The sequence below is a fragment of the Hyperolius riggenbachi genome, chromosome 7 (assembly GCF_040937935.1).
Source record: "Hyperolius riggenbachi isolate aHypRig1 chromosome 7, aHypRig1.pri, whole genome shotgun sequence".
In the NCBI taxonomy this organism is placed as follows: Eukaryota; Metazoa; Chordata; class Amphibia; order Anura; family Hyperoliidae; genus Hyperolius; species Hyperolius riggenbachi.
Window position 1 is genome coordinate 201,197,447 of NC_090652.1, and position 26,428 is coordinate 201,223,874.

The 26,428-nt window shown below is 43.3% G+C and overlaps 1 long non-coding RNA gene across 2 annotated transcripts in view; it reads left to right on the forward strand.

Moving 5' to 3' along the window:
* The first annotated feature begins 2,348 nt into the window (after positions 1-2,348).
* The window catches only part of LOC137524773 (uncharacterized), a 45,988-nt gene continuing 21,908 nt past the window's right edge, over positions 2,349-26,428 (forward strand). Inside the window, exons 1-2 of one of the 2 annotated variants that reach the window (XR_011022778.1) lie at positions 2,349-3,266; positions 8,474-8,533. This is a non-coding gene — a long non-coding RNA (uncharacterized lncRNA). The remainder of the gene's footprint in view (positions 3,267-8,473; positions 8,534-26,428) is intronic. The other variant, XR_011022779.1, reaches the window with a different exon arrangement.

The window sequence follows — 26,428 nt, forward strand, 5'->3', positions numbered from 1 at the left end:
CATGACATTTTCATGTCTGTAAACCTCATTGCATTATGGGAAATAACAGTGGTTTCCAACTGCCAAGCAGACAGCATGTCCCTCTGTGCATACATAGATCCATTAAAAAAAAACCTTTTAGCCTATCACATTGCTAGTGGGTGTGTTTATAGATATAATAACTCTTCTGAGCTGTTTTACAGTTATCACCATGGTGATATAATTGTGATAACTGTAAAGCAGCTCTCAAGAGTTATTAAAGACAGGAGTTAAGCTTAGTGAATTGAGGCCAATGTCAGTTGACATTCTTGTTTGCCAGTAGCAAAGATGATTATCCACAAGTTCAATGTGGATTAAAAAACATGAATACATTACATGGCAAATATCAATTATTTCTTGATCTGTCCTCTGTTATTTAACTTCTCAGTTTGCAATGCATTGATTTATTTTCTTCCCCCTACTACTATTTTTAGGTAAGGTTTCTCTTTAATGCTAAAACATATATCACAGAATAGACACAACCTTAGCCTTCATACACAGGATGTATGGATATCAGTAAAAGTGGCTGTTTGGGGCCCACTTGGGAAAGAATACAGCATATATTCAAGTAATGCACCAGATTTTGAAATGACTGTAACCCTTTAACCACTTAAGTACCAGCGGTCTCTGCCCCCTTAAGGGCAAAAGACCGTTGGTACAAAAATGGCGGAACACCGACGGATAGCCGCACATACCCGCTGCAATCGCCGTCAATCGCCGTCACCGCTGCACATCGGGAACCTGGGCCACCCACTCTGCCATCTCTTTAACAGCAGAGTTCCTGTGAGCCGGTCAGGAGCCGCTTTCATTGGCTCCTGGCCCTGCCTATCAATGTAAGGCAATGGGAGCTGCTTACATTGATAGACAGGGTCAGGAGCCAATGAAATCAGCTCCTGACCCACTCACAGGGCTCTGCCGTTATAGAGACGGCAGAGCGAGTGAGCTGCGGTGGAGAGAAAGCGGCAAGATCATTGGGAGTAACGAAAGTGGCGAGAACCAGCCAGATAGCCATCAAAACAGGGTATAGATTTTGAATTATCAAGGTCCTAAAGTTGTTAATCTATCTATTGAAGCCCTAGAGCAATATGCAGTTCACTTTTTCACCTAAGAGATAGTTTTTCATCTTCAATTTTAAATAATTTTCCAAAAAAGTACCAAAAAGTAGGTGAAAAAGTACTATCATAATTTTTTGTGTATTTTATTGATTTCTGGTGGCTTAAAAGGCATTTTATTGACAAGTTTAAAAATACGTCCTAGGTGAAAAGTCAGGAGAAAAAAGTGAATTGCATATGACCCCTGGCATGTTCCTTGTACCAACATGATTTATTTAAGGGCATTAGAGTGGAGTCAAAACATTTGAAATCTGTACTTTGTGTGGACGACATTTTGCTTTATCTGGCCAATCTAGAGGGATCTGGGTGGAATCATTGAACAAGAATATTAACTAGCCTGTCTGGTCTCTCAATTAATTACCTCTCAATTAATAAGATCATGTTATTATCTCCCTCTACAAAGTACCACTGATGTCCCTGGCTGAACACGTTCAAAATTAGGCAAGCCCATTCATTCATTACTTATCTGGGGTTTAAAATTCTGAAACAAACAAGTCAGATATATGGGTTAGATAGCTCTCCAATCATTTTTAAAATTGTGAATGAGTTAAACGATTAGGCAGATTATCCATTATCTCTTGTGGGCAGAGCATCCTGTTTAAAAGGGCACCGGCTAGAATAGTAGGTGCTGGGGCTGCCTGCACAAAATGTGGCTACAAATAGCGGGAGTGAAGCGAATTTGGATGCTGCTATTAACAAAGATATTCTCAGCTTTTCCCCACAATAGTACAATGTGAGGATCAACCCATTGTCCTTAACATTTAAACAAGGCATTTTTTTGGGTTGTATTTGATGTCATAAGCTGGTTATGCTCAAGGGCTTGAGCCTCAGATTGGTGGGCTCCACAATCCCACAGTTTTCCCACCCTGCGTGGTGACAGGGGATAAAAGGGCACTTTTTTATGTGTTCACACCATTACTAAAGTTATCATCCCCCTACCTTTTGCCCTAACACCCACCAAATGGTGGTTAACCCTTGCCAAGACTCATTTTATTTATCTTTACACACAGTGCCAAATTCAAACACTGTGGGATATGTTATCCTATATAATAAAACCCCTGTGTCTCTGCGTCCTGTCCCTGTGTGTGTGTGTGTGTGTCCGTGCTTCCAGACTTGACAGTTTACTGTCTGTGAACCTCATTGCATTGTGGGAAATAACAGCTTTTTCCAACTGCCAAGCAAGCAACATTTCCCTGTGTGCATATACTGCAGAGAGCGGTGGAGGATGGGCAAACGGGATGCATCTGTGCTCGAATTGCTGGGGGGGTCAGGAGGAGCACCCACAGACTAGCGCCCATTTTTTAATAAGTGGGCTTTTTTACTAGTAGCCTATAATAGACAGTGCCCAAAATAAAATCCTCCCAATTACACTTTTGAATGCTTGCATTGACTAGATTGCAGCACAGTCCTGGTTTCCCTCCTAGCTTTCATAACTACGCACAAGCCACATAGAGTACAATCCTGTATTGCTGAGCCCAAATTAACCATGGAAAAATGGCCTGTCTTATTTTTTAACCAGTTATCAGACAGAAATGTTAGACTATTCACTATAGATTAAGGACAGGAATTCTTTAAATGTTCATTTCATCTTAGCTGGGAGAAAGAAATACGGAAAAAGTATTTTTCCCAAGTGGGGATGACATTGAAATTCAGGCAATGTTCTATTCCAGTATATTATTGTCACAGTTTTTGACAAATTGCTTAATCTGCTAGCTGATACAGAACACTAACTATTCTGTCTGAAGTTAAAAAAGGACATTTGTCCACTCAGCACTCCTTTTTCTTTGTCTTTTACCAATCCATTTAAGCCAATTCAGGTCTTTGGATCTCAGCATGGTTGAAGATTTATGATGGTACAGTGAGTGCAAGATAAGAATTTGAACTTGTAGTTTATTCTCGTCCCTGGCACAAGCAGCAACCAAATATAGCAATAAATTATTAGATATTCGATCAGATAGTATATTTCAGAGGGATTCTGCAACTACATCAATAATGAATTCCAGCTACTTTATGTGCATGCACTTTTTGACTGTGCAATAATTTAGGCAGCATTCACTGAATTTAAAACAGAAAAGCACGTTGTGCATAGACAGCGAGAGAGAAGACAAAGCATAAGGCATTTTCTGCTTTATAAAGGTAAGCCAAAAAACAGTCATTCTGGAACCACTTTGCACACCTCCCATTTGACTGTAATTATTAGATTAACACCACGGCTCATTGCAGATTTAGATGTTCTGCAGATCACCTTCTGCCAGTGCTTGTTACATAAAATTGTACAGTTATATGTGTTTCAGTGTATCTATTGCATTTAATGTTATCATATTTTATTTTAATTTAAACGATCCACACCATGAACATCTTGGCACCAAGATTTATTACTACACCAACACATACATGCCCCAAACATTTAATTCCGCCCTAACAACAAATCTATCCCGAAGAGTTGTTTATACGCATAAAAGACAAACTAACAGGCTTTTAAGATAAAATGCACAGAAATTATTAAATGGAATACAAGGTTTATTCAGTTTTTCTCTGAAGTCTAGCTGTAGTGCCTATATGGCTACTTTGTAAACATAAGTGCACAGAAACCTCTATTCACTTTTATAGCACCAAAGTGCTTTGATGTACATTAGCAGATATGAAATAAAAATTGCATTGCAAAAGCACTTAGTGATAGCGTTTAGCAGTGTGAACTAAGCATCAAGCAGACCTACAATTAAATACTTCAAGCCGACCTGCTTTCCAAACCTTCAAACTATGTATACTTTTTAGAAAATATTCACCCTGCTATATAACCAGACCTGCTTCTGTTTTCCTGGATGTCCCAGAATGCATCTTTTTAGGCATATGCACATTACAGTAAAACCCTTTTATCCAGAACTCCACTAACCAGAAGTCTCAAGTAGAGATGTAGCGAACAGTTCGCCGGCGAACGATTCCAGGCGAACTTTGGGGGTTCGCGTTTGCCTGCACCATGCAAACTTTTGTGGAAGTTCGATTCGCCCCATAGACTTTAATGGCCGCCGACTTTAACGGTTAAAAGCAAAGTCCCCTTACATAGTAGAAACACCAAAATTGTTGACCTTACACTTTTTGAGAAAATCAATTTTAAAGTTTCAAAGTAACATAGCAGAGGGACCCCATCTTTGGAATCCAAGTCTAACAATATGTCTTCTACCTGCATGAGACATTTCGTGAGATTCAAACGTTGCTAACGGCCATGGCTGAGATTAATGTACCTCAGAATTGCCATCATTGAAATTGCCCAAATAAACAGGTTTTTGTGACCCTAGGCTATGACCTCTTCGGCCTAGGGGCCCGCAACTCACCAGTCATGTTCCCCCTAAGGGTCCCTGCAATGCTAGAAAATGTGCCACTGCTGAGCAATTGCCCTTTGAAAAGATGTGAGATTTTGGAAAGTGAAATAGGGAACCAATGAAAGCCTATGGGGGATTTTACCAATTTTTGACACCTGTAACTCTGGTTTGCAGAGATGTAGGGACCCCATCTTTGGAATCCAAGTCTAACAATATGTCTTCTACCTGCATGAGACATTTCGTGAAATTCAGACGTTGCTAACGGCCATGGCTGCGATTTATGTACGTCAGCATCACTACCATTGAAATTGCCCAAATAAAGAGGTTTTTGTGACCCTAGGCTATGACCTCTTCGGCCTAGGGGCCCGAAATTCACCAGTTATGATCCCCCTAACAGTTCCTACAATGCTAGAAAATTTGGTACTGCTGAGCCATTGCCCTTTGAAAAGATGTGAGATTTTGGAAAGTGAAATAGGGAGCCAATGAAAGCCTATGGGGGATTTTACTACTTTTGCACCCCTGTAACTCTGGTTTGCAGAGATGTAGGGACCCCATCTTTGGAATCCAAGTCTAACAATATGTCTTCTACCTGCATGAGACATTTCGTGAAATTCAGACGTTGCTAACGGCCATGGCTGCGATTTATGTACGTCAGAATCACTACCATTGAAATTGCCCAAATAAAGAGGTTTTTGTGACCCTAGGCTATGACCTCTTCGGCCTAGGGGCCCGAAACTCACCAGTTATGATCACCCTAACAGTTCCTACAATGCTAGAAAATTTGGTAGTGCTGAGTCATTGCCCTTTGAAAAGATGTGAGATTTTTGAAAGTGAAATAGGGAGCCAATGAAAGCCTATGAGGGATTTTACTACTTTTGCACCCCTGTAACTCTGGTTTGCAGAGATGTAGGGACCCCATCTTTGGAATCCAAGTCTAACAATATGTCTTCTACCTGCATGAGACATTTCGTGAAATTCAGACGTTGCTAACGGCCATGGCTGCGATTTATGTACGTCAGAATCACTACCATTGAAATTGCCCAAATAAAGAGGTTTTTGTGACCCTAGGCTATGACCTCTTCGGCCTAGGGGCCCGAAACTCACCAGTTATGATCCCCCTAACAGTTTCTACAATGCTAGAAAATGTGCCCCTGCTGAGCAATTGCCCTTTGAAAAGGTGTGAGATTTTGGAAAGTGAAATAGGGAGCCAATGAAAGCCTATGGGGGATTTTACTACTTTTGCACCCCTGTAACTCTGGTTTGTAGAGATGTAGGGACCCCATCTTTGGAATCCAAGTCTAACAATATGTCTTCTACCTGCATGAGACATTTCGTGAAATTCAGACGTTGCTAACGGCCATGGCTGCGATTTATGTACGTCAGAATCACTACCATTGAAAATGCCCAAATAAACAGGTTTTTGTGACCCTAGGATATGACCTCTTCGGCCTAGGGGCCCGAAACTCACCAGTTATGATCCCCCTAACAGTTCCTACAATGCTAGAAAATTTGCCACTGCTGAGCAATTGCCCTATGAAAAGATTTGAGATTTTTGAAAGTGAAATAGGGAGCCTAATGGAAGCCTATGGCAGAATTTAGCACTTTTGTACCCCTATAATTCTGGTTGGTTATCATCATCACCCGCCGACTTTAGCAGTTAATAGCAAAGGCCCCTAACATCCTAGCAACACCAGATTTGCAGGATATGTTAAAAAGATAGCGGGAAACCATATTTAAAGGACTTCCGAGGCCACAAATGTGAAAAAAGTTAAAAACCTTTTCATAATCCAGATCCATGGAGGACGCCATTCGCGCCCTCCCGTTCATTCCCCATGGCTCCCGCAGTAATACCGGCCCCGGTCGGGTCCCGACTCCCGACCCCTCCGAACAGGTCGGGTTCTCATTCCCTCCTCAATATGGCCGCCACAGATTGCCACAGCTGCGCAGTCCGCACAGACGCGATTGCACCTGCGCAGCTCTAGGGCCTCCTCCTGCCGCGTCATCAATATACGTGCATACATCGGACGCATCGGGAGGAGGACCAAGAGCTGCGCAGCCGCAATCGCATCTATGCGGACTGCGCAGCCGCGGCAATCTGTGGCGGCCATATTGAGGGGGGAATGAGAACCCGACCCGTTTGGAGGGGTCGGGACCCGACCGGGACCGGTATTACTGCGGGTGCCATGGCGGAATGAACGGAGGGGCACAGATGGCGTCCTCCATGGATCTGGATTATGAAATGGTATTTAACTTTTTTCATACTTGTGGCCTCGTTAAGTCCTTTAAAAAAAAATATATATATATGTGTATATATATATATATATATATATATATATATATATATTATTATTTTTATGCGCTGAGTGTGGGAAATAAATGAAAAAAAAATGACGTGGGGTCCCCCCTCCCGAGCCTCTGTAACCCCTTGTCCCCCATGCAGGCTGGGATAGCCAGAATGCGGAGCCCCGGCCGACTGGGGCTTCGCACCCTGAGCTATACCAGCCCGCATAGTCAATGGTATGGGGGGCTCCGGGGGGGGAGGGGCAGCCAAGCCTTCCCCTTCCCCCCCGGAGCCCTTGTCCAATCCATGGACAAGGGGCTCTTCCCCACCTCCGGTGCCCCAGGGGAGGTGGGTGCGACGACTCCCTGGGGGGGGGTTCATGGTGGCATCTGGGAGTCCCCTTTAAGAAGGGGACCCCAGATGCCCACCCCCTCCCAGGAGAAATGAGTATAGAGGTACAAGGTACCCCTTACCCATTTCCACAAAGGATTAAAGGAAATAAAAACACAACCACGAAAAAAGTCCTTTAATTTTCTTAATTAACCAGAAATACTTACCTGTACCTTTAAAAAAAATTTCCCACGGCAATATCCTCGGTAAATGATCCAACGAACTGTATCCTCTTATGTTGCGATCTTCTATTAAGTTGATTGAAGATCTCGGAAGCCCCCCACCCACATAGCAGAGAATGCGTCCAAAAGTCCTTTTGGACGCATAGCTGCTAGCTCCCGCTGTCTCTCCCCACCTGCCTGCCTGCACCTGTCAACCCCCACCTAGGCTGGCACCCAGTGCACCCATGGGTGCACTGGGTGCCAGCCTAGGTGGGGGTTGACAGGTGCAGGCAGGTGGGGAGAGACAGCAGTGGGAGCCAGCAGCTTCACGTCCTTCAGAGGACACATTCTCTGCTATACTAACGGCTCCTGAATGAGCCGGATCTTTTTAATGAATCGGTTCTTTTTTTATGAATCGACTTTTTTTTTTTACTTTAAAATTGATTTTCTAAAAAACTATAAGGTCTTCTTGAAAAAATGTGTTTTCCTCTTGTTCCCACTGTTCCTCTTAACATTCCCAGTAATTTTGGTGTTGCTAGCTTTTAAAGGGGCTTTGCAATTAACCATTAAAGTCGGCGGGGGTATATTTTCCCACGGTCAGAAGGAGAATTTACATTGAAACTTTAAAATTGATTTTTTTCAAAAACTATAAGGTCTTTTTGAAAAAAAAAATTTCCTCTTATTCCCACTGTTCTCCTTAACATTTTCTGCAAGTTTGGTGTTTCTAGCTTTTAAAGCGGCTTTGCTATTAACTGCTAAAGTCGGCGGGCACTTAATTTTCCCACGGTCAGAAGGAGTTACTTTAAAATTGATTTTCTCAAAAACTATAAGGTATTTTTGAAAAAAAAATTCCCCTCTTGTAGTCACTGAAAGATCTCAGGTGTTAGACACCTTGAAACATATTTTCCATCACTTTTGTGGCCAGCATAATTTTTTCTATTTTTCAAAGTTTGCCTCCCCATTGAAGTCTATTGCGGTTCGCAAACTTTTCCGCGAACCGAACCTTCCGCGGAAGTTCGTGAACCGAAAATCGGCAGTTCGCGACATCTCTAGTCTCAAGCAATTAGAAAAAAAATCTGGCCTTCCAGGATACATAAATGTACCTTTACAATGCTTTATACAGTAAAGAACCTCTGTTACATTAAGTTGAGTCTGTCCTTTCTCCTAATTTGTTTTTATTTACTGTGGTAGGGGGTGGCCGACACCCTAAAAAAATAAGAACACAGAAACAACGGGAGCCCAAATGGTACAGTAAGTCACAAGTTCAATGGCAAATGTACAAAAAGGTTGTGGTACTCACAAAGGAAGGTTGCACAGGGGGCAACAACCACTGAAGGCAGGTGAAAATTTATAAACCTGACTCCACTTGGGGGACCAGCTGGAACTAGATCAAGTCATACTCTTGGCAAAACAACAAAGGACCTATCAGTGGCAGAGCCAGAGGAGGGTGAAAAGCACAAAGGGGAGAAGAGCCGCCCAATGATAGATAAAACTGTGTTAAAAACAGCTAAAATAATAAAGGAAGAGGTGGCATGCCTCAATAACAACACATTCATACACATATGAAGTTTAATCATGCCCAGGCAACGCATTTCGTGGGTCTAACGTCCACTTCCTCAGGCCAAATACAGTGCCTAAAACATCAATTCAAAAGGAGCTCTGTACTTGAGTACTTAGATACATATACATCCATAAATAATGTACATATAAGTATATAAGAAATGCAAATATGATCAAAATGCAATTAAGTTTAGCTTCTAGCCTTTTAATCATATTTGTAATTTTGTTTATGTACTTATATGTATTTATGGATATATATGTATCTGTATACTCAAGTACTTCGCTCCTTTTAAATTGATGTTTTAGGCACTGTATTTGGCCTGAGGAAGTGGGCGTGAGAAGAAAAGCGTTGCCTGTGCATGGTTAAACTTCATATGTCATTAGAAGTGGGCACCTCTTCCCCCCCAAATTGTGTTGTTTTTATTTACTTTATTTCAACATTAATATAGAGTTTATGGTAGGTATACAGTGTCGAGTATAGTACTGTTTTGTAGCTAGGCCTATTTTTAACATGGACTGTCAAGCAAACAGAAACAACACTTATCCGGCATCAGCCAATCCACGTTGGGGAATTTACTGTATTAGAATCCCACATGGACAAGGATGAAGAGACATCTAACAATAGACAACTACTGCTGCTGTATGGTAAAGATATGTACTAAGTTTAAAGTACAGTAGCAACAAGTTTTGGTTTTAGGACCATAAGATTTGTTTATAGATTATAGCAGAAAACATTGCAATACATTAATACTTATGGAAGAGGTCTCCATGTTACAAAATGATCTAGACAAAGCAGATGACTGGGTGATTTTATGACAGATGAGGTGCAATGTGGATGAATGTAAGGGCATACACTAGGAGTCAATAAGCTTGCATCCCAAATTTTATTTAGGAAACAATTAATATGAATCCATGGTAGAAAAAGACAGAAAAGTAGATCTATTAGAATAGTATATTCTAATAGATCTAAGATGTAAGATGTAATGCATTCACCACTTAGCATTAAAGGACAACTGAAGGGAGAGGTATATGGAGGCTGCCATGTTTATTTCCTTTTAACCTCCTTGGCGGTAATCCCGAGCTGAGCTCGGGGTATGCCGCCGGAGGTCGCCGCTCAGGCCCTGCTGGGCCGATTTCAATTTTGTAAAAAGCAGCACACGCAGCCGGCACTTTGCCAGCCGCGTGTGCTGCCCGATCGCCGCCGCTCCGCGGCGATCCGCCGCGTGCAGCGGCGAAAGAGGGTCCCCCCAGCCGCCCGAGCCCAGCGCAGCCGGAACAAACAGTGCCGGCCGGCGCTAGGGGCTGGATCGGGCGGCTCTGACGTCAGGACGTCGACTGACGTCCATGACGTCACTCCGCTCGTCGCCATGGCGACGAGGAAAGCGAAACAAGATAGGCCGCTCATTGCGGCCTATCTTGTTACTTTCGATTGCCGGAGGCGATCGAAAGTACGCTTCCGGAGCGCCCTCTAGTGGGCTTTCATGCAGCCAACTTTCAGTTGGCTGCATGAAATACTTTTTTTTTAATTTAAAAAAAACCCTCCCGCAGCCTCCCTGGCGATTTTAATAGAACGCCAGGGAGGTTAAGCAATACCAGTTGCCTGGCAGCCCTGCTGATCCTCTGCCTCTAATACTATTAGCCATAGCCCCTGAACAAGCATGCAGCAGAACAGGTGTTTCAGCAGATCTGACAAGACTAGCTGCATGCTTTTTTCTGGCGTTATTCAGATACTACTGCAGAGAAATAGACCAGCAGGGCTGCCAGGCAACTGGTATTGATTAAAAGGAAATAAATATGGCAGCCTCCGTATACCTCTTACTTCAGTTCCCCTTTAAGAAAAATACACACTAAATATGCTGTTAGGTTTTGGACTTCTATTCACAAAAAGGTTGTTTTGTGACTTTAAAAGGTGCAGAGAAGGGTCACCAATTAAATGAGGAGCACAGAGGACTCCGGTTACAATGAAAACTTAATTACAATGACAAACAAAAATGTGTTGATCCTTGAGAAGAGGGAATGCAAATTTGGTATGATCATCATGCAACATTAAATGGCGCATACAGAAAACTGTGATTATGTAAATAGAAGATGACATATAGTGATTGTATTTAACCACTTATTCCACTGACACAGTATATCTACGCCGTCTGTAGCATCCTCCAAGCCACAACCACATAGATATATGTTTTAGCTTGCAGCTGTGCGGTGCATGATCAGGTGCGCTTCAGAGCGCACCCCCAGACACTGTCAGCTGCATTACTAATTGGTGAAAAGGAACATGTTCCCTTGTAGCCAATTAGTGACCCTCCCATGGATGAACGATCACTTCTGTAGCCAACAGCAGTGAACCTTCATCTCTCCCCTTCTGTGGCCAGATCTCTAAAAAAAAAAAAAATGCCCCTGCAAGGAGAATATCTCACCTTACCTGGTTCCTGCGATCATCCTGCAGCCCTAGGCGCTGTTCACTGCTCTTCACTCAGCCCTGTGATTCCGAATATCCGGGTCCCGGCTTAATGACGTCATCAAGCCGGGACCCGGATGTTCGGTATCACAGGGCTGCGTGCACCGCAGTGAATGGAAGCTGGGGCTGAAGGATGATCGCAGGAACCAGGTAAGGTGAGATATTTTCCTTGCAGGGACATTTTTTTATCGATCTGGCCATGGGCTTCGCTAGCCCTATTTTGGGGGGGCCCGTCATGTCCAACATGTCCTGGGGTGCCCCCAATTTCCAGGGGTGCCCCGCTGTCTCCCCCGGCCACCGCTACCCCCCTCCCGCTGCCCCCACTGCCAGACGGCCAGCAGCGTCAGACCTCGATCAGCGGGCGACCAGTTAGAGCAAGCGCTGGGACCTAGCGGACACCGGATATGTGGAAGTGACATGCACCTGCTCTGACTGGTTGCTTCGCCCGTTGATCAATGTATGACACGCTGCTGGCTGTCTGTCAGGTGAGAGGGGGGGGGCTGTCACTTACTACCTAACATGGGGGTCCCTGTCACTACCTAACCTGGGGGCGCCTGTAACTCACCACCTAACTGGGGGTCCCTGTCACTCACTACCTAACCTGGGGGTCCCTGTTGCTCACTACCTAACCTGGGGGCCCCTGTCGCTCACTACCTAACCTTGGGGGATGCCTGTCACTCACTACCTAACCTGGGGGTCCCTGTCACTCACTACCTAACCTGGGGGTCCTTGTCACTCACTACCTAACCTGGGGGTCCCTGTCACTCACTACCTAACTGGGGGTCCCTGTCACTCACTACCTAACCTGGGGGTCCCTGTCACTCCCTACCTAACTGGGGGTCCCTGTCACTCACTACCTAACCTGGGGGGCCCTGTCAATCACTACCTAACCTGGAGGTCCCTATCACTCACTACCTAACCTGGGGGTCCCTGTCACTCACTACCTAACCTGGGGGGGTCCCTGTCACTACCTAACCTGGGGGTCCCTGTCACTCACTACCTAAACTGGGGGGTGCCTGTCTCTACCTAAACTGGGGGCTCCTGTCACTACATGCACTAGGGGGGTCCCTGTCACTACCTGAACTGGGGGGCACCTGTCACTACATACACTGAGGGGGCTCCTGTCACTAAATGAGCTGGGGGCTCTTGTCACTACCTGAACTGGGGGGCTCCTGTCACTGCCTAAACTGGGGGACTCCAGGCACTACCTAACTAGGGGGGATCTGTCGCTACTTAAACTATCCAGCCCAGCCAGCCCAGCATCACCACCAGCCAACCAGCCCAGAATCACTGTTAAAAAGTCCACAGCATTACCACTAGTCAGGCCAGCATTTACTTCAACCAGTCAAGCACAGCTCAGCATTACCGCCAGCCAGGTCACAGCATCACAGCCAGCCAATGCAGCCACAGCATCACCGCCAGCCAACCCGGTAACAGCATCACCGCCAGCCAGGCCACAGCATCACTGCCAGGCCTTTCAGCCCACACATCATCCCCAATCCTGTCAAAAACACTATTGCCAGCCAGGCACAGCAGCCAGTAGAGGAGAATGCAGAAGCAAAGTGAGAGGTGTCTACCATATTATGGGGGCATTCTGCCTATTTATGTGAAATGCTGTTTATTTATGTGCCTCATGACTGCTGAATTTGCCTTGTTGGGGACCTCAAGATTGCTGAATTTGTATTGTTAGGGGCCTCATGATTTGTTGGGGGCCTCATGATTGCTGAATTTGTCTTGTTGGGGGCCAAACGATTGCAAAACTGGGAGGTTCTAAAAAAATGAATACATTTTTTCAGGAGTAGGATGAATTAAATTGTTCTTCACAATCTTCACAGTTTATTTTCAACTTGGATTTTCCATAATGTTCATGTATGTGTTAAAACGTTTGTACAGTATTTAGTTTAAATTGCTGTTGCCACTTTGCGATAGATAAGTGACTTTTGGGTTGCAGTTTGGGCACTCGGCCTCCAAAAGTTTACCATCTTCCTAATCTAATGTCCCACCATTGCTAAGTTCATGTAAATTTGTCTCCACCCGTGACCACACCCACATTCTATGCACGCCGCACAATGTTACCCTCATATTTTCCAGCAAGCTAGCTGCAGTGTGCTGATCTCTGCTGACTACAGTATGTACAGTATAAGCAGTTCTCTAGTGCCTGCACTGTGTGCTGATCTACCTCCAGTGTGTATAGTATAAGGTGTAACTCTGTGCCTTTACTGATTGTAAACCAGCTGTATTGTATGCTGATCCTTGCTACTTTCAGTATTTACAGTATTAGCTATAAAGCCTGGTACACACATATAATTTTGATTAGCCAATTTTAGCTGTGTTCATCAAATTCAAGGGGCCTGATTCACAAAGCGGTGATAACTCAGTTATCACGCCTAAAAGACTTTAGGCGTGATAACCTTTGCACTAGCAGAGTTATCACCGCTTTGTGCTGCTGATCGCGCGAAGCTCCCGCACGCAAAACTTTGGGGCTTCAGCAGCACAGGCGCGCGCGCAAAGTCCCATAGGGCTTAACGGGCGCTGCGCCTGCGCGATTGCGTGCGCAAAACTTTGCGCGTGGGAGCTTTGCGCGAGTTACTTCTGATCACGCCTAAACTAAGTTTAGGCGTGATAAAGGGCTTTTCACAGGCGTGCAAAGTGTTTGCATCGCTTTGTGAATCAGGCGCATTGTCTGTTGTCCATCTTACTGCATGGGGGTGGTAAAAATGGTTAGTGATTGACCAATCAAAATTGTATGTGCATATACATCTTTGATCTATGCCTAAACTGATTGTAAATTATCTAAATAAAGGACAGGGGGCTCCATCCAATATTTCGATGGGCAGGCCCGTTATCTGTAGCTTACACCGCTGCTAAGTTCATGTACATTTGGCCCCACCCAAGGCCATGCCCATTTTTTGCCGCCGCATATGCCCCCCACCTAGTGTCCACAGGTGCTCCCGATCTCCAAGGACCCTAGGAACGCCCCTGGATCTGGCCATGGAGGGGGCAGAGTGGTAAGGGGGGGCACATCTGGCTACCCATAACGGAGGGTGGGGGCTCAGACATCTGAAAGGGGGGGTTGAAATGTATTTTGGGGCACATCTGGGTAACTGGGGGTGGGGGAATTAACAATGGGGGGGCACATCTGATGTTCCTGGGGGCCATAACCTAATCCTGGGGGCACATTTGGCTATAATGCGGAGGGGCGCTAATCCTGGGGGCACATCTGGCTACAATGGGGAACATTGATCCTGGGGACACATCTTGCTATAATGGTGGGCCCTATTCTGGGGGGCGCATCTGTCTATATGGGAGGCTAGCAAATACGGGGGACAGATCTGGCTATACTGGGGGGCTGATATTGGGGAACACATCTGGCTATACTGGGGGGGCTGATACTGGGGACACACCTGGCTATCTATCCTTGGGGGACGTAATACTGGTGGCATGTTTGTTATCTACTGTAGCACTTTTTATTTTTTACTTGGTGAAACCTGAGAATAAATGCAATTTTTCATTTTTCCTCTTTTTCCCATTAAAATGCATAGAATTTTTTTTTCTTGGGTCAAAATACCCCCCTATGAAAGTCTAGTATGTCCTGAAAAAAACGATATCTAGATCATTTAGGTGTCATGAATAGGGATAAAGTTATGGCTGTTTAAATAGGGACATGGCTAAAGCTTCAAAACTGCTCTGGTCCATAAGGGGAAAACAAGGTCTGAATGCGAAGTGGTTAAAGATCATGGGATCGAGTTCTAGTCTATAAACTTTCAGTTCATCCAAGGTGAAGGTGTTGGAGCGATAGACCTCTCAAGAAACAATATTTTTCAAGATACAGTATTTCACTTGGTGAATTACAGGTGGTAATGATTAGGAGTGGGGACAAGTCAGAGCAACCACACTATTGAGTACCGTATATACTCGCATATAAGCAGACCCGCATATAAGCCGACCCCCCAACTTTCCCTGAAAAACCAAGGAAAAAGGATTGACCCCCATATAAGCCGGGGGTAGGAAATGCTGGATTGGTGCAGCCCCCCAGTGTGTCCCAGTATAGCTAGTATAGTGCCCAGTATAGGTAGGTAGTGTCCAGTATAGCTAGTATAGTGCCCAGTATAGCTAGTAAAGTGCCCAGTATAGCCAGTATAGTGCCCAGTATAGCCAAGATAGTGCTCAGTATAGCGCCCAGTATGGGTAGGTAGTGCCTCAGTTTAGCTAGTATAGTGCCCAGTTTAGCTAGTATAGTGCCCAGTTTAGCTAGTATAGTGCCCCAGTATGGCTAGTATAGTGCCCCAGTATGGCTAGTAAAGTGCCCAGTTTAGCCAGTATAGTGCCCAGTATAGCGCCCAGTATGGGTAGGTAGTGCCTCAGTATAATGCCCAGTTTAGCTAGTATAGTGCCCAGTTTAGCTAGTATAGTGCCCCAGTATGGCTAGTAAAGTGCCCAGTATAGCCAGTATAGTGCCCAGTTTAGCTAGTATAGTGCCCAGTTTAGCCAGTATAGTGCCCAGTTTAGCTAGTATAGTGCCCAGTTTAGCCAGTATAGTGCCCAGTTTAGCTAGTATAGGGCCCAGTTTAGCCAGTATAGTGCCCAGCTTAGCTAGTATAGTGCCCAGTTTAGCTAGTATAGTGCCCCAGTTTAGCCAGTATAGTGCCCCAGTTTAGCCAGTATAGTGCCCAGTTTAGCCAGTATAGTGCCCAGTTTAGCCAGTATAGTGCCCAGTTTAGCTAGTATAGTGCCCAGTTTAGCCAGTATAGTGCCCAGCATAGGTAGGTAGTGCTCCCCCCGCTCCCCGCTCCCCCCGCGGCCGCCGCTGCTATTACCTGCTTAGGCAGCGGCCGCTTCCTAATCCGCGTTCCTCTTCTGAACTTTCAGAGTGTATTGCTGTGACGATGCAGAGTGCAGGAAAGAGCGCGGTTCCCTATAGCAGCGATCTGTATCGCCGTTACCAAGGGAACCGCTCTTTCCTGCCCCCTGCATCGTCACAGCAGCAGCGCCGGGCGCGCTGCTGTGATACACTCTGAAAGTTCAGAAGAGGAACGCGGATTAGGAAGCGGCCGCTGCCTAAGCAGGTAATAGCAGCGGCGGCCGCGGGGGGAGCGGGGAGGGAGGGGGGAGTGGGGCGCGGACCACCCACCACTAGACCACCAGGGAAGACTCGCATACAAGCCGACCCCCCAACTTTTGACCCCCTTTTTGGCGGTCAAAAATTCGGCTTGTATGCGAGTATATACGGTACATTTTCACATTATCTAGTAAAAGTCCTATGTAAATTGTTAGGTCCAGAGAGGGACCATTTTGTTGGTAGGATGGTTGACAGCTTAGAAGCAGCTCAGGTAAAGTGGCTTTGAACCAAAATTTATTATTGTAATGACATAATTCTTCAACTGTGTAAGCATACATTGTTTTTCCAGCTTACCACAGAGCAGTGCTGGTTGTGTACAAATTAGTGTTTATTTTACTTATGTTTGAAGGAAATTGTAACAGAACAATACAAGGTTTTACGTTGTGGGGCCAAAGCTATAAATTGGATTTTTCGTAATGGTAAAAAATGCATGTTCAAATGTAAACATTACCAATTTTCATTTAACCTATTTTGGTTCCTGGACGTAGAAACTACGTCCAGGAACCATGCGCGCTTCCGCGGCCGATCGCGCGCATGCACGCGCGCTCCCGGCCCGCGGTTCGTTAGCCAGGCAATCAGTGAATCGGGCTATGGTGCCCGATCACTGATTCCTCTCCCCCGCTGAAAAAGCGACAGCTTCTCTCAGAAGCTGCGCCTTTTCTGGCTGTTACCTCCCCCATGCGTCGCTCTAAGCGTTTGTTACACTTAGAGTGACGTCATGTAAACAAACTCATGGCCGCCATCTTGGGGCCAAAAAGTAATACTACAAGTAAAAAAAAAAAAATCAACACATATTTACATTATAAACCTATTGTTTACATCCCACACTCCCAAAACTACCCAAATAAAATGTTTAATATAAAAAAAAAACATTACAATAAAAAAAAACATGTAAATATTTACCTAAGGGTCTAAACTTTTTAAATATCAATGTAAAGATGATATATTTCTATATTTTTTTTATTTTAAACTTGTAAATAGTGATAGATGCAAAACGGAAAAAATGCACCTTTATTTCCAAATAAAATATTGTCGCCATACATTGTGATAGGGACATAATTTTAACGGTGTAATAACCGGGATACAATACGTGAGTTTTAATTATGGAGGCATGTATTATTTTAAAACTATAATGGCTGAAAACTGAGAAATAATGACTTTTTCCGTTTTTTTCTTATTCTTCTTGTTAAAATGCATTTACAGTACTCTTAGCAAAATGTACCCCCCAAAGAAAGCCTAATTGGTGGTGGAAAAAACAAGATATAGATCAGTTCATTGTGATAAGTAGTGATAAAGTTATAGGCTAATGAATGGGAGGTGAACATTTCTCAAGTAAAAACGACGGAACGCGAATGGGTTAAAGTCATTAAATCGGTCTAATGGGAAATTGAGTAAATAAACCAACTTCAGTTCCACTTCCATTCATAGCGACAAATAGTTCTCTTCCCAATGTGAGGACTGGGAAGCTATGCATGATTTGGAAAAAAAAAAAAGGCCAGACCTCCACTGGGACAAGGAGCAGATGAGCAATATTTTTATATTTTCCTCAGTGACTAGAAGCCGGCCAGATCAGAAAACTCTGTTAGGTCTAGTATGACTGCTGTGCTATTAGTTATGGATCTGATATTAATGGAGTTGTCCTGGGGGTTTATGTCTGAATTTAAAGTCTCCAGCTAGAATTAGTGATGATCAAAATGTACTAATTTCACTTGCAAGAAATTTTCCATAACATTTTGCAATCAAGATTACACGTAACAACGATTTTGAAATTGTTTTTCATAATCCATTCATAAGTTTCCCGTTACGTGAAATTACAAACATGACAGTTGTAAATGATTTTTCGCATAAATGTGAACATTCACCGAAACTAGCATTTGCATTGAAGTCAATACCAGACATGCCTCCAAGTACCCATACATGCTATTGTCACCAAGTTTGATAGGTATGCTGGGGGAACAATATGGGATCATGTAAAAAAAACTTCAAAAAGACCTTGTCGTTTTTAAGAAAATTAATTTAAAGAAAAAAAAAAAAAAACAAGAGACAGTGTTAAGTTCTCCCTCCCAAGCCTCTTTAACTCCTAGTCACCCGTGCAGGCTGGTATTGCCAGAATTCAGAGCCCGAACTGCATGGGGCCCAATACATTGAGCTATACCAGCCCATATAGTCCAAGATATGTGTGTGTGTGTGTGTGTGTGTGTGTGGGGGGGGGGGAACTCTGAAAGAGAGGGGCAGCAAAGCCTCCCCAGAACCCTTGTCCATTCCATTCACATAGGGCTCTTCCCCAGGGGGAGGTGGGAGCCCTGGTGGTTTATGGTGTAAACTTGGGGACCCCTTTAACAAGGGACCACCAGATGCCCACACCCAAGTAAAATGGGTTTACAGGTACTTATGTACCCTTTATCCATTTCCAAAATGAGTTAACTATTTACCGCCATCCTAACGTATTAAAACGTCATGCTTACCGCTATTAACAGCAACATGACGTTTTAATACGTCGCGCATTCCCGCCGCTGCTACCGCCGTGTGTCCGCCGCTACCGCCGCCATTACCGTCGGGATCCCGTGCTGGGTGATTGGGGAAGAGGACCGAACAGTCCTCTACCCAATCGCAGTGCCTGGAGTGAATGGACGTGACCGCGAACAGCGGCTACGTCCATTCACATAAACAGGAAATGTAACAGTTTGATAAAGTGTAAAAAAAAAAAAAAAAAAAAAAGTGAACACGTCCTATGAGTGTTCACTAGCGCCATCTTGTGGCCAAAAAGTATATTACACCTACAAAATACATACATTTTCAAGTATATACACATCATTAATAAAATTACACTTCCAACCCTCCCCCCCAAAAAAAACACTTGTAAAAAAAAAAAATCAGCTTAAAAAAAATAAATAAATAGTTGCCTTAGGGGCTCAGCTTTTTTTATTCTATATTTTATGGGGAAAAATTCATTTTAATTTATTACATAGGGGCTTGTAATTATGGCCAGAACAAACAGAAAAATAACCACTTATATTTCAAAATAATATACTGTCGCCATACATTGTGGTAGGGACATAATCTAAACGGTTTAATTATCGGGACCACTGGGCAAATAAAACGTGTTTGTTTTATCCACAGGAGAATGTTTAATTTTAAAACTATAAAGGCTGAACACTGAGAAATAATGATTTTTTTTTATTTTTTTTCTGTTTTTCTCATTAAAATGCATTTAGAATAAAAAAATTCTTAGCAAAATGTACTATCCACAGAAAGCCTAATTGGTGGCGAAAAAAACGAGGTATAGATCATTTTCTTGTGATAAGTAGTAATAAAGTTATTAGGGAATAAAAGGGAGGAGCGCTGACAACTGAAAATTGTTCTGGTCCGTTAGGATAAAAACCCTTGGGGGTGAACTGGTTAAAAATGAAATAAAAATGTGACTAGAAAAATATCTTTATTCTTAATTAACCACAAATACTTACCTTTAATTAATGATCCCACACCAATATCCTTCGAAATTATTCTCTGCCAATATCCTCTGGACCTTGATTGAGGATCCCCAATGAACAGCATTGCACACGTCACTCTCCACCTCCAGCATTTGTATACTTAAGTATAGCAAGTCCCACCAAGCATCTATAAATATGGTGTGGAGGCTACCCATTGGTCCTTTAACCCCCTTGGCATTATGATTCTTTCCGGATTTTAGGGTCTAAAAGCGGTGCAATTTCTTGCATGCTTTTAGATTCTAAAACTTGGAAAAAAATCAGCTCAGGGTTACCACTCCTGGCTTGTATTTTCCACCACGAGCTGAACTCGTAATTACCATTAAGGAGGTTAGGACCAAGTGCACTGCCTCGGGGTCCCTCCACTGGCATCCACAGGCAGAATTAACATTGCATTCTGTGGCATCTTGTTAAACTGGTGAGGGTCCAAAATAGCCTTTTACCATTATTTAGTTATGTAAAATTATTTCTTGACAAGTCTTCATCTCACTGGGCTGCAAGCATTTCTGCCAAGAATTCTGCAATTTTCTTTTTTTTTTCCTAAGCTTTTACATGATACTATCCAGTCAATGTATGATGACGTTACTGTAAGAAATATTTAACATTTCTGGTTTAGCCATAGTTAAACTACACAGATTTCATTTTTACGAGAACAATTCATCTTCTTAATCTCTACAAATTAGCTTTGCTTTAACTACTAGTCTAATGTTCAAGCATAGCTTAAACCTATAAATAAGGTAGAACCAGAAAAGGAATGTATGTTCTCATTTGAACTATAAGACCTCTGATTTTTCTACCAATATTTTACAGTTCATACCTGTCTCTCCCCACTTACACCGTCAGATAAACATACAGATTATTTATCAGCATTACACATTTTTTTTTATCACACACCATTTCAATAAGGAGAACTGTTTCTATGAATCCACCGTGACTTTTCTCCTATCTTAAATGTATTTGAAACCATCCCCTCAGATCCTGAACTTTGTAAGCAACACTGCTCTAAAATATATTTTATATATAATGTATTCTAGCCTTCACACTGCTCAGCTTAATGGAAGTCAATATCTGTATATTATACTATCCACTCTGCAATTCCATTACAGACTCCACACCGCCAGTCATAAAAAGTATCATTCTGAGCACAAGCCCATAACAGTAATGATAAAAAAGGGCCATTTCTCTTCCCCAACTAGAATGAAACATTTAAATCACTGTGGCTCTTTGCTCTAAGGAAAATTGGCAAATTAACAGGGCTAAAGAAAGAATAAAATATTCATGATTGGTGTAAAAGAGAAGTAAATAATTGAAAACAAACTGTCAAACTTAAAGAATTCAGAATCTTGGAAAATTAAAAGATAAAGTGACACTCCAGTAGGAGACTATTTAAATTCTGAATAGCAGTGTGTACTGTATTTGGGAAAAATACAAAATTCTCCAAACCTCCACTGACACAGGAAGACAAAGCTATGCCAAAAAATAAGCTGCTAGCTGGTGGTCAATTAGCTAGCCGCTGATTAATTAGTAGTACAGTTGCTAGCAAACTGATTGGCTTGATGTTAAGACACATTTTCCATACTTGGGGCTTGATTCTCTAAGAGAAATAGCATGCCTTATCAAAGTTAGCACGCCTTATCAAAGTTAGCACGCCTTATCAAAGTTAACATGCCTTATTAGAGTAGCATAGCAAACTTATGCCTGCTAATTGGCAATGACGAGAGCTCCGCTTTTCCTCTGTAGGTTCGTAGCTCTCACTATGCTACTCTGATAAGGCATGTTAACTTTGATAAGGCGTGCTAACTTTGATAAGGTATACTATTTGTCTTAGTGAATCAAGCCCTTGCTCTGTATGCAGAAAAAGTATATACATATACTGTACAGGAATTGTGAATATAGTAAATGCAGTATATTAAACCTATTGTTTAATTAAGATTTTCTTAGATCTCATTCTCAATTTTCTGAAAGTAATCCGACTGGTAAAGAAGAACTAAAGTCAATATTGGAACAATCCCCCCAAAATCAGTGCCAGTGCTGCTATCAATTTTAGCTATATCCTGTAATAACTAAAGGCGGCAAGACTACAAAGCAAAAACAAGAAGCCTCCATCTTCTGCATTATATTTCCTTTTTCTGGTCCCCAAAATCCTGAGTTTTCGATAGTTGTTATGAAAGCCTAAATGAACAGAATTATAGTGTTTAGGCAGTATCTTGGCAACAAAGCAATTCCCAGGTCGGACAAAGTAATTTTATTAGGTAGCATTTCAGTTTTCATATTTCCAGCCATTTCTGTGGCTATTGCTTACACCTGGTGGAAGATAACATTATCTGCCCTGTTGTATATTCTACATTGTGAGCCATACAATCACTTTTTCAAGCTGAAAATAATTTTAGTGCAGCTATGGCTAAAGACATTAGGCATAATTAGTGATGTGACACTTTTGTGAAAATTATGGCAAAATCAAAATGTTAATTTTCACACAGATGACAATATTCTCAAATGTATGATCATGGGAAAACACATTTTCACACAAATAATTTTAAGAAAATGAAATGCACTGAATTCTATGCAGATGAGCATACACTTGTGAAAGAGAACCTGAAGTTAGAGGAATACCGAGGCTGCCTTCTTCATTCCCCTTAGAAACAATGCCAGCGTGTACAGTGGGATGCGAAAGTTTGGGCAACATTGTTAATCGTCATGACTTTCCTGTATAAATCGTTGGTTGTTACAATAAAAAATGTCAGTTAAATATATCATATAGAAGACACACGGTGATATTTGAGAAGTGAAAAGACGTTTATTGGATTTACAGAAAGTGTGCAATAATTGTTTAAACAAAATTAGGCAGGTGCATAAATTTGGGCCCTGTTGTCATTTTATTGATTCCAAAACCTTTAGAATGAATTATTGGAACTCAAATTGGCTTAGTAAGCTCAGTGTCCCCTGACCTACATACACAGGTGAATCCAATTATGAGAAACAGTATTTCAGGGGGTCAATTGTAAGTTTCCCTCCTCTTAATTTTCTCTAAAGAGTAGCAACATGGGGGGTCTCAAAACAACTCTCAAATGACCTGAAGACAAAGATTGTTCACCATTGTGGTATAGGGGAAGGATACAGAAAGCTGTCTCAGAGATTTCAGCTGTCTATTTCCACAGTTAGGAACATATTGAGGAAATGGAAGACCACAAGCTCAGTTCAAGTTAAGGCTCAAAGTGGTAGACCAAGAAACCAAGAAAAATCTCGGATAGACGGAAGCAACGAATGGTGAGAACAGTCAGAGTCAACCCACAGACCAGCACCAAAGACCTACAACATCATCTTGCTGCAGATGGAGTCACTGTACATCGTTCAACCATTCGGTGCACTTGACACAAGGAGATGCTGTATTGAGAGTGATGCAGGGGAAGCCTTTTCTCCGCCTACAGCACAAACAGAGCCACTTGAGGTATGCTAAAACACATTTGGACAAGCCAGCTTCATTTTGGAATAAGGTGCTGTGGACTGATGAAACTAAAATTGAGTTATTTGGGCATAACAAGGGGCGTTATGCATGGAGGAAAAAAAAACACAGCATTCCAAGAAAAACACCTGCTATCTACAGTAAAACATGGTGGTGGTTCGATCATGTTGTGGGGCTGTGTGGCCAGTGCAGGGACTAAGACACATGGATTTCACTCAGTATCAGCAGATTCTGGAGACCAATGTCCAGGAATCAGTGACAAAGCTGAAGCTGCTGCGGGACTGGATCTTTCCACAAGACAACGACCCTAAACACCACTCAAAATCCACTAAGGCATTCATGCAGAGGAACAAGTACAACGTTCTGGAACAAGTACAACGTTCAGTCCACAGACCTGAATATCTGTGGTGTGAGTTAAAGAGAGCTGTCCATGCTTGGAAGCCATCAAACCTGAATGAACTAAATATGTTTTGTAAAAGAGGAATGGTCCAAAACACCATCAACCAGAATCCAGACTCTCATTGGAACCTACAGGAAGCGTTTAGAGGCTGTAATTTATGCAAAAGGAGGATCTACTAAATATAATTTCTTTTTTTGTGGTGCCCAAATTTATGCACCTGCCTAATTTTGTTTTAACAATTATTGCACACTTTCTGTTAATCCAGTAAACTTCATTTCACTTCTCAAATATCACTGTGTGTGTCTCCTATATAATATATTTAACTGACATTTTTTATTGTAACAACCAACAATTTATATGCAGTGGTGTGAAAAACTATTTCCCCCCCTTCCTGATTTCTTATTCTTTTGCATGTTTGTCACACTTAAATGTTTCTGCTCATCAAAAACCGTTAACTATTAGTCAAAGATAACATAATTGAAAACAAAATGCAGTTTTAAATGATGGTTTTTATTATTTAGTGAGAAAAAAAACCTCAAAACCTACATGGCCCTGTGTGAAAAATAAATTGCCCCCTGAACCTAATAACTGGTTGGGCCACCCTTGGCAGCAATAACTGCAATCAAGCGTTTGCGATAACTTGCAACGAGTCTTTTACAGCGCTCTGGAGGAATTTTGGCCCACTCATCTTTGCAGAATTGTTGTAATTCAGCTTTATTTGAGGGTTTTCTAGCATGAACCGCCTTTTTAAGGTCAAGCTACAACATCTCAATAGGGTTCAGGTCAGGACTTTGACTAGGCCACTCCAAAGTCTTCATTTTGTTTTTCTTCAGCCATTCAGAGGTGGATTTGCTGGTGTTTTTTGGGTCATTGTCCTGCTGCAGCACCCAAGATCGCTTCAGCTTGAGTTTACGAACAGATGGCCGGACATTCTCCTTCAGAATTTTTTGGTAAACAGAAAAATTCATGGTTCCATCTATCACAGCAAGCCTTCCAGGTCCTGAAGCAGCAAAACAACCCCAGACCATCACACTACCACCGCCATATTTTACTGTTGGTATGATGTTCTTTTGCTGAAATGCTGTGTTACTTCTACGCCAGATATAACGGGACACGCACCTTCCAAAAAGTTCAACTTTTGTCTCCTCGGTCCACAAGGTATTTTACCAAAAGTCTTGGCAATCATTGAGATTTTTTTTTAGCAAAATTGAGATGAGCCTTAATGTTCTTTTTGCTTAAAAGTGGTTTGCGCCTTGGATATCTGCCATGCAGGCCGTTTTTGCCCAGTCTCTTTCTTATGATGGAGTCGTGAACACTGACCTTAATTGAGGCAAGTGAGGCCTGCAGGTCTTTAGATGTTGTCCTGGGGTCTTTTGTGGCCTCTCGGATGAGTTTTCTCTGCGCTCTTGGGGTCATTTTGGTCGGCCGGCCACTCCTGGGAAGGTTCATCACTGTTCCATGTTTTTGCCATTTGTGGATAATGGCTCTCACTGTGGTTCGCTGGAGTCCCAAAGCTTTAGAAATGGCTTTATAACCTCTACCACAGTGGTTCCCAACCTTTTCTGGCCCGGGGAACACTTTCTGACCAAATTTTTCTCCGGGGGAACGGCGGGGGGCGATTGTTTGCGCGACCTAGTGGACAGTGCCGTGCGCAGCAGGCTATGGGGGGGGGGGGGCTGGGGTGCGGCTGCATAGCTTGCATAGTTGCCCCAGTATAGGGAGTTTAGTTGTCTCAGTATAGTTAGTATAGTGCCTAAGTATAGCCAGTATAGTGCCCCAGTATAGCCAGTATAGTGCCCCAGTATAGCTAGTATAGTGCCCCAGTATAGCTAGTATAGTGCCCCAGTATAGCTAGTATAGAGCCCCAGTATAGCTAGTATAGTGCCCCAGTATAGCCAGAATAGTGCCCCAGTATAGCCAGTATAGTGCCCCAGGATAGCGCCCCAGTATAGTGCCCCAGGATAGCCAGTATAGTGCCCCAGTATAGCTAGTATAGTGCCGCAGTATAGTGCCCCAGTATAGCCAGTATAGTGCTCCAGTATAGCCAGTATAGTGCCCCAGGATAGGGCCCCAGTATAGTGACCCAGGATAGCTAGTATAGTGCCCCAGGATAGCTAGTATAGTGCCCCAGGATAGCTAGTATAGTGCCCCAGGATAGCCAGTATGGGTAGGTGGTGCCCCCGCCCGTCCCCGCCGCTGTTGTTACCTTAACAGCGGCCGCTCTCCCCTCTCCGGCGCGTGTATTTATTCAAGCAGCATCTCCCGGCTGCTCTGTGTGATGCGGCAGGAAGCAGAGCAGCGGCTTCCTGTAACGGCGATATGTATCGCCGTTACTATGGTAACCAAGCCCTGCTTCCTGCGCATAGCACATAGAGCAGCCGGGAGATACGCTGCTTGAATAAATACATGCGCTGGAGAGGGGAGAGCGGCCGCTGCTAAGGTAATAAAAGCGGCGGGGACGGGCGGGAGGGGGGAGGAAAAGGACAGTCCTGCGTCCCGCGGACCACAAGTTGGGGATCCCCGCACGGCACACCAGGCAACATCCCGCGGCACACTAGTGTGCCGCGGAACAGCGGTTGGGAAACACTGCTCTACCAGACTGATAGATCTCAATTACAGTACTTTTGTTCTCATTTGTTCCTGAATTTCTTTGGA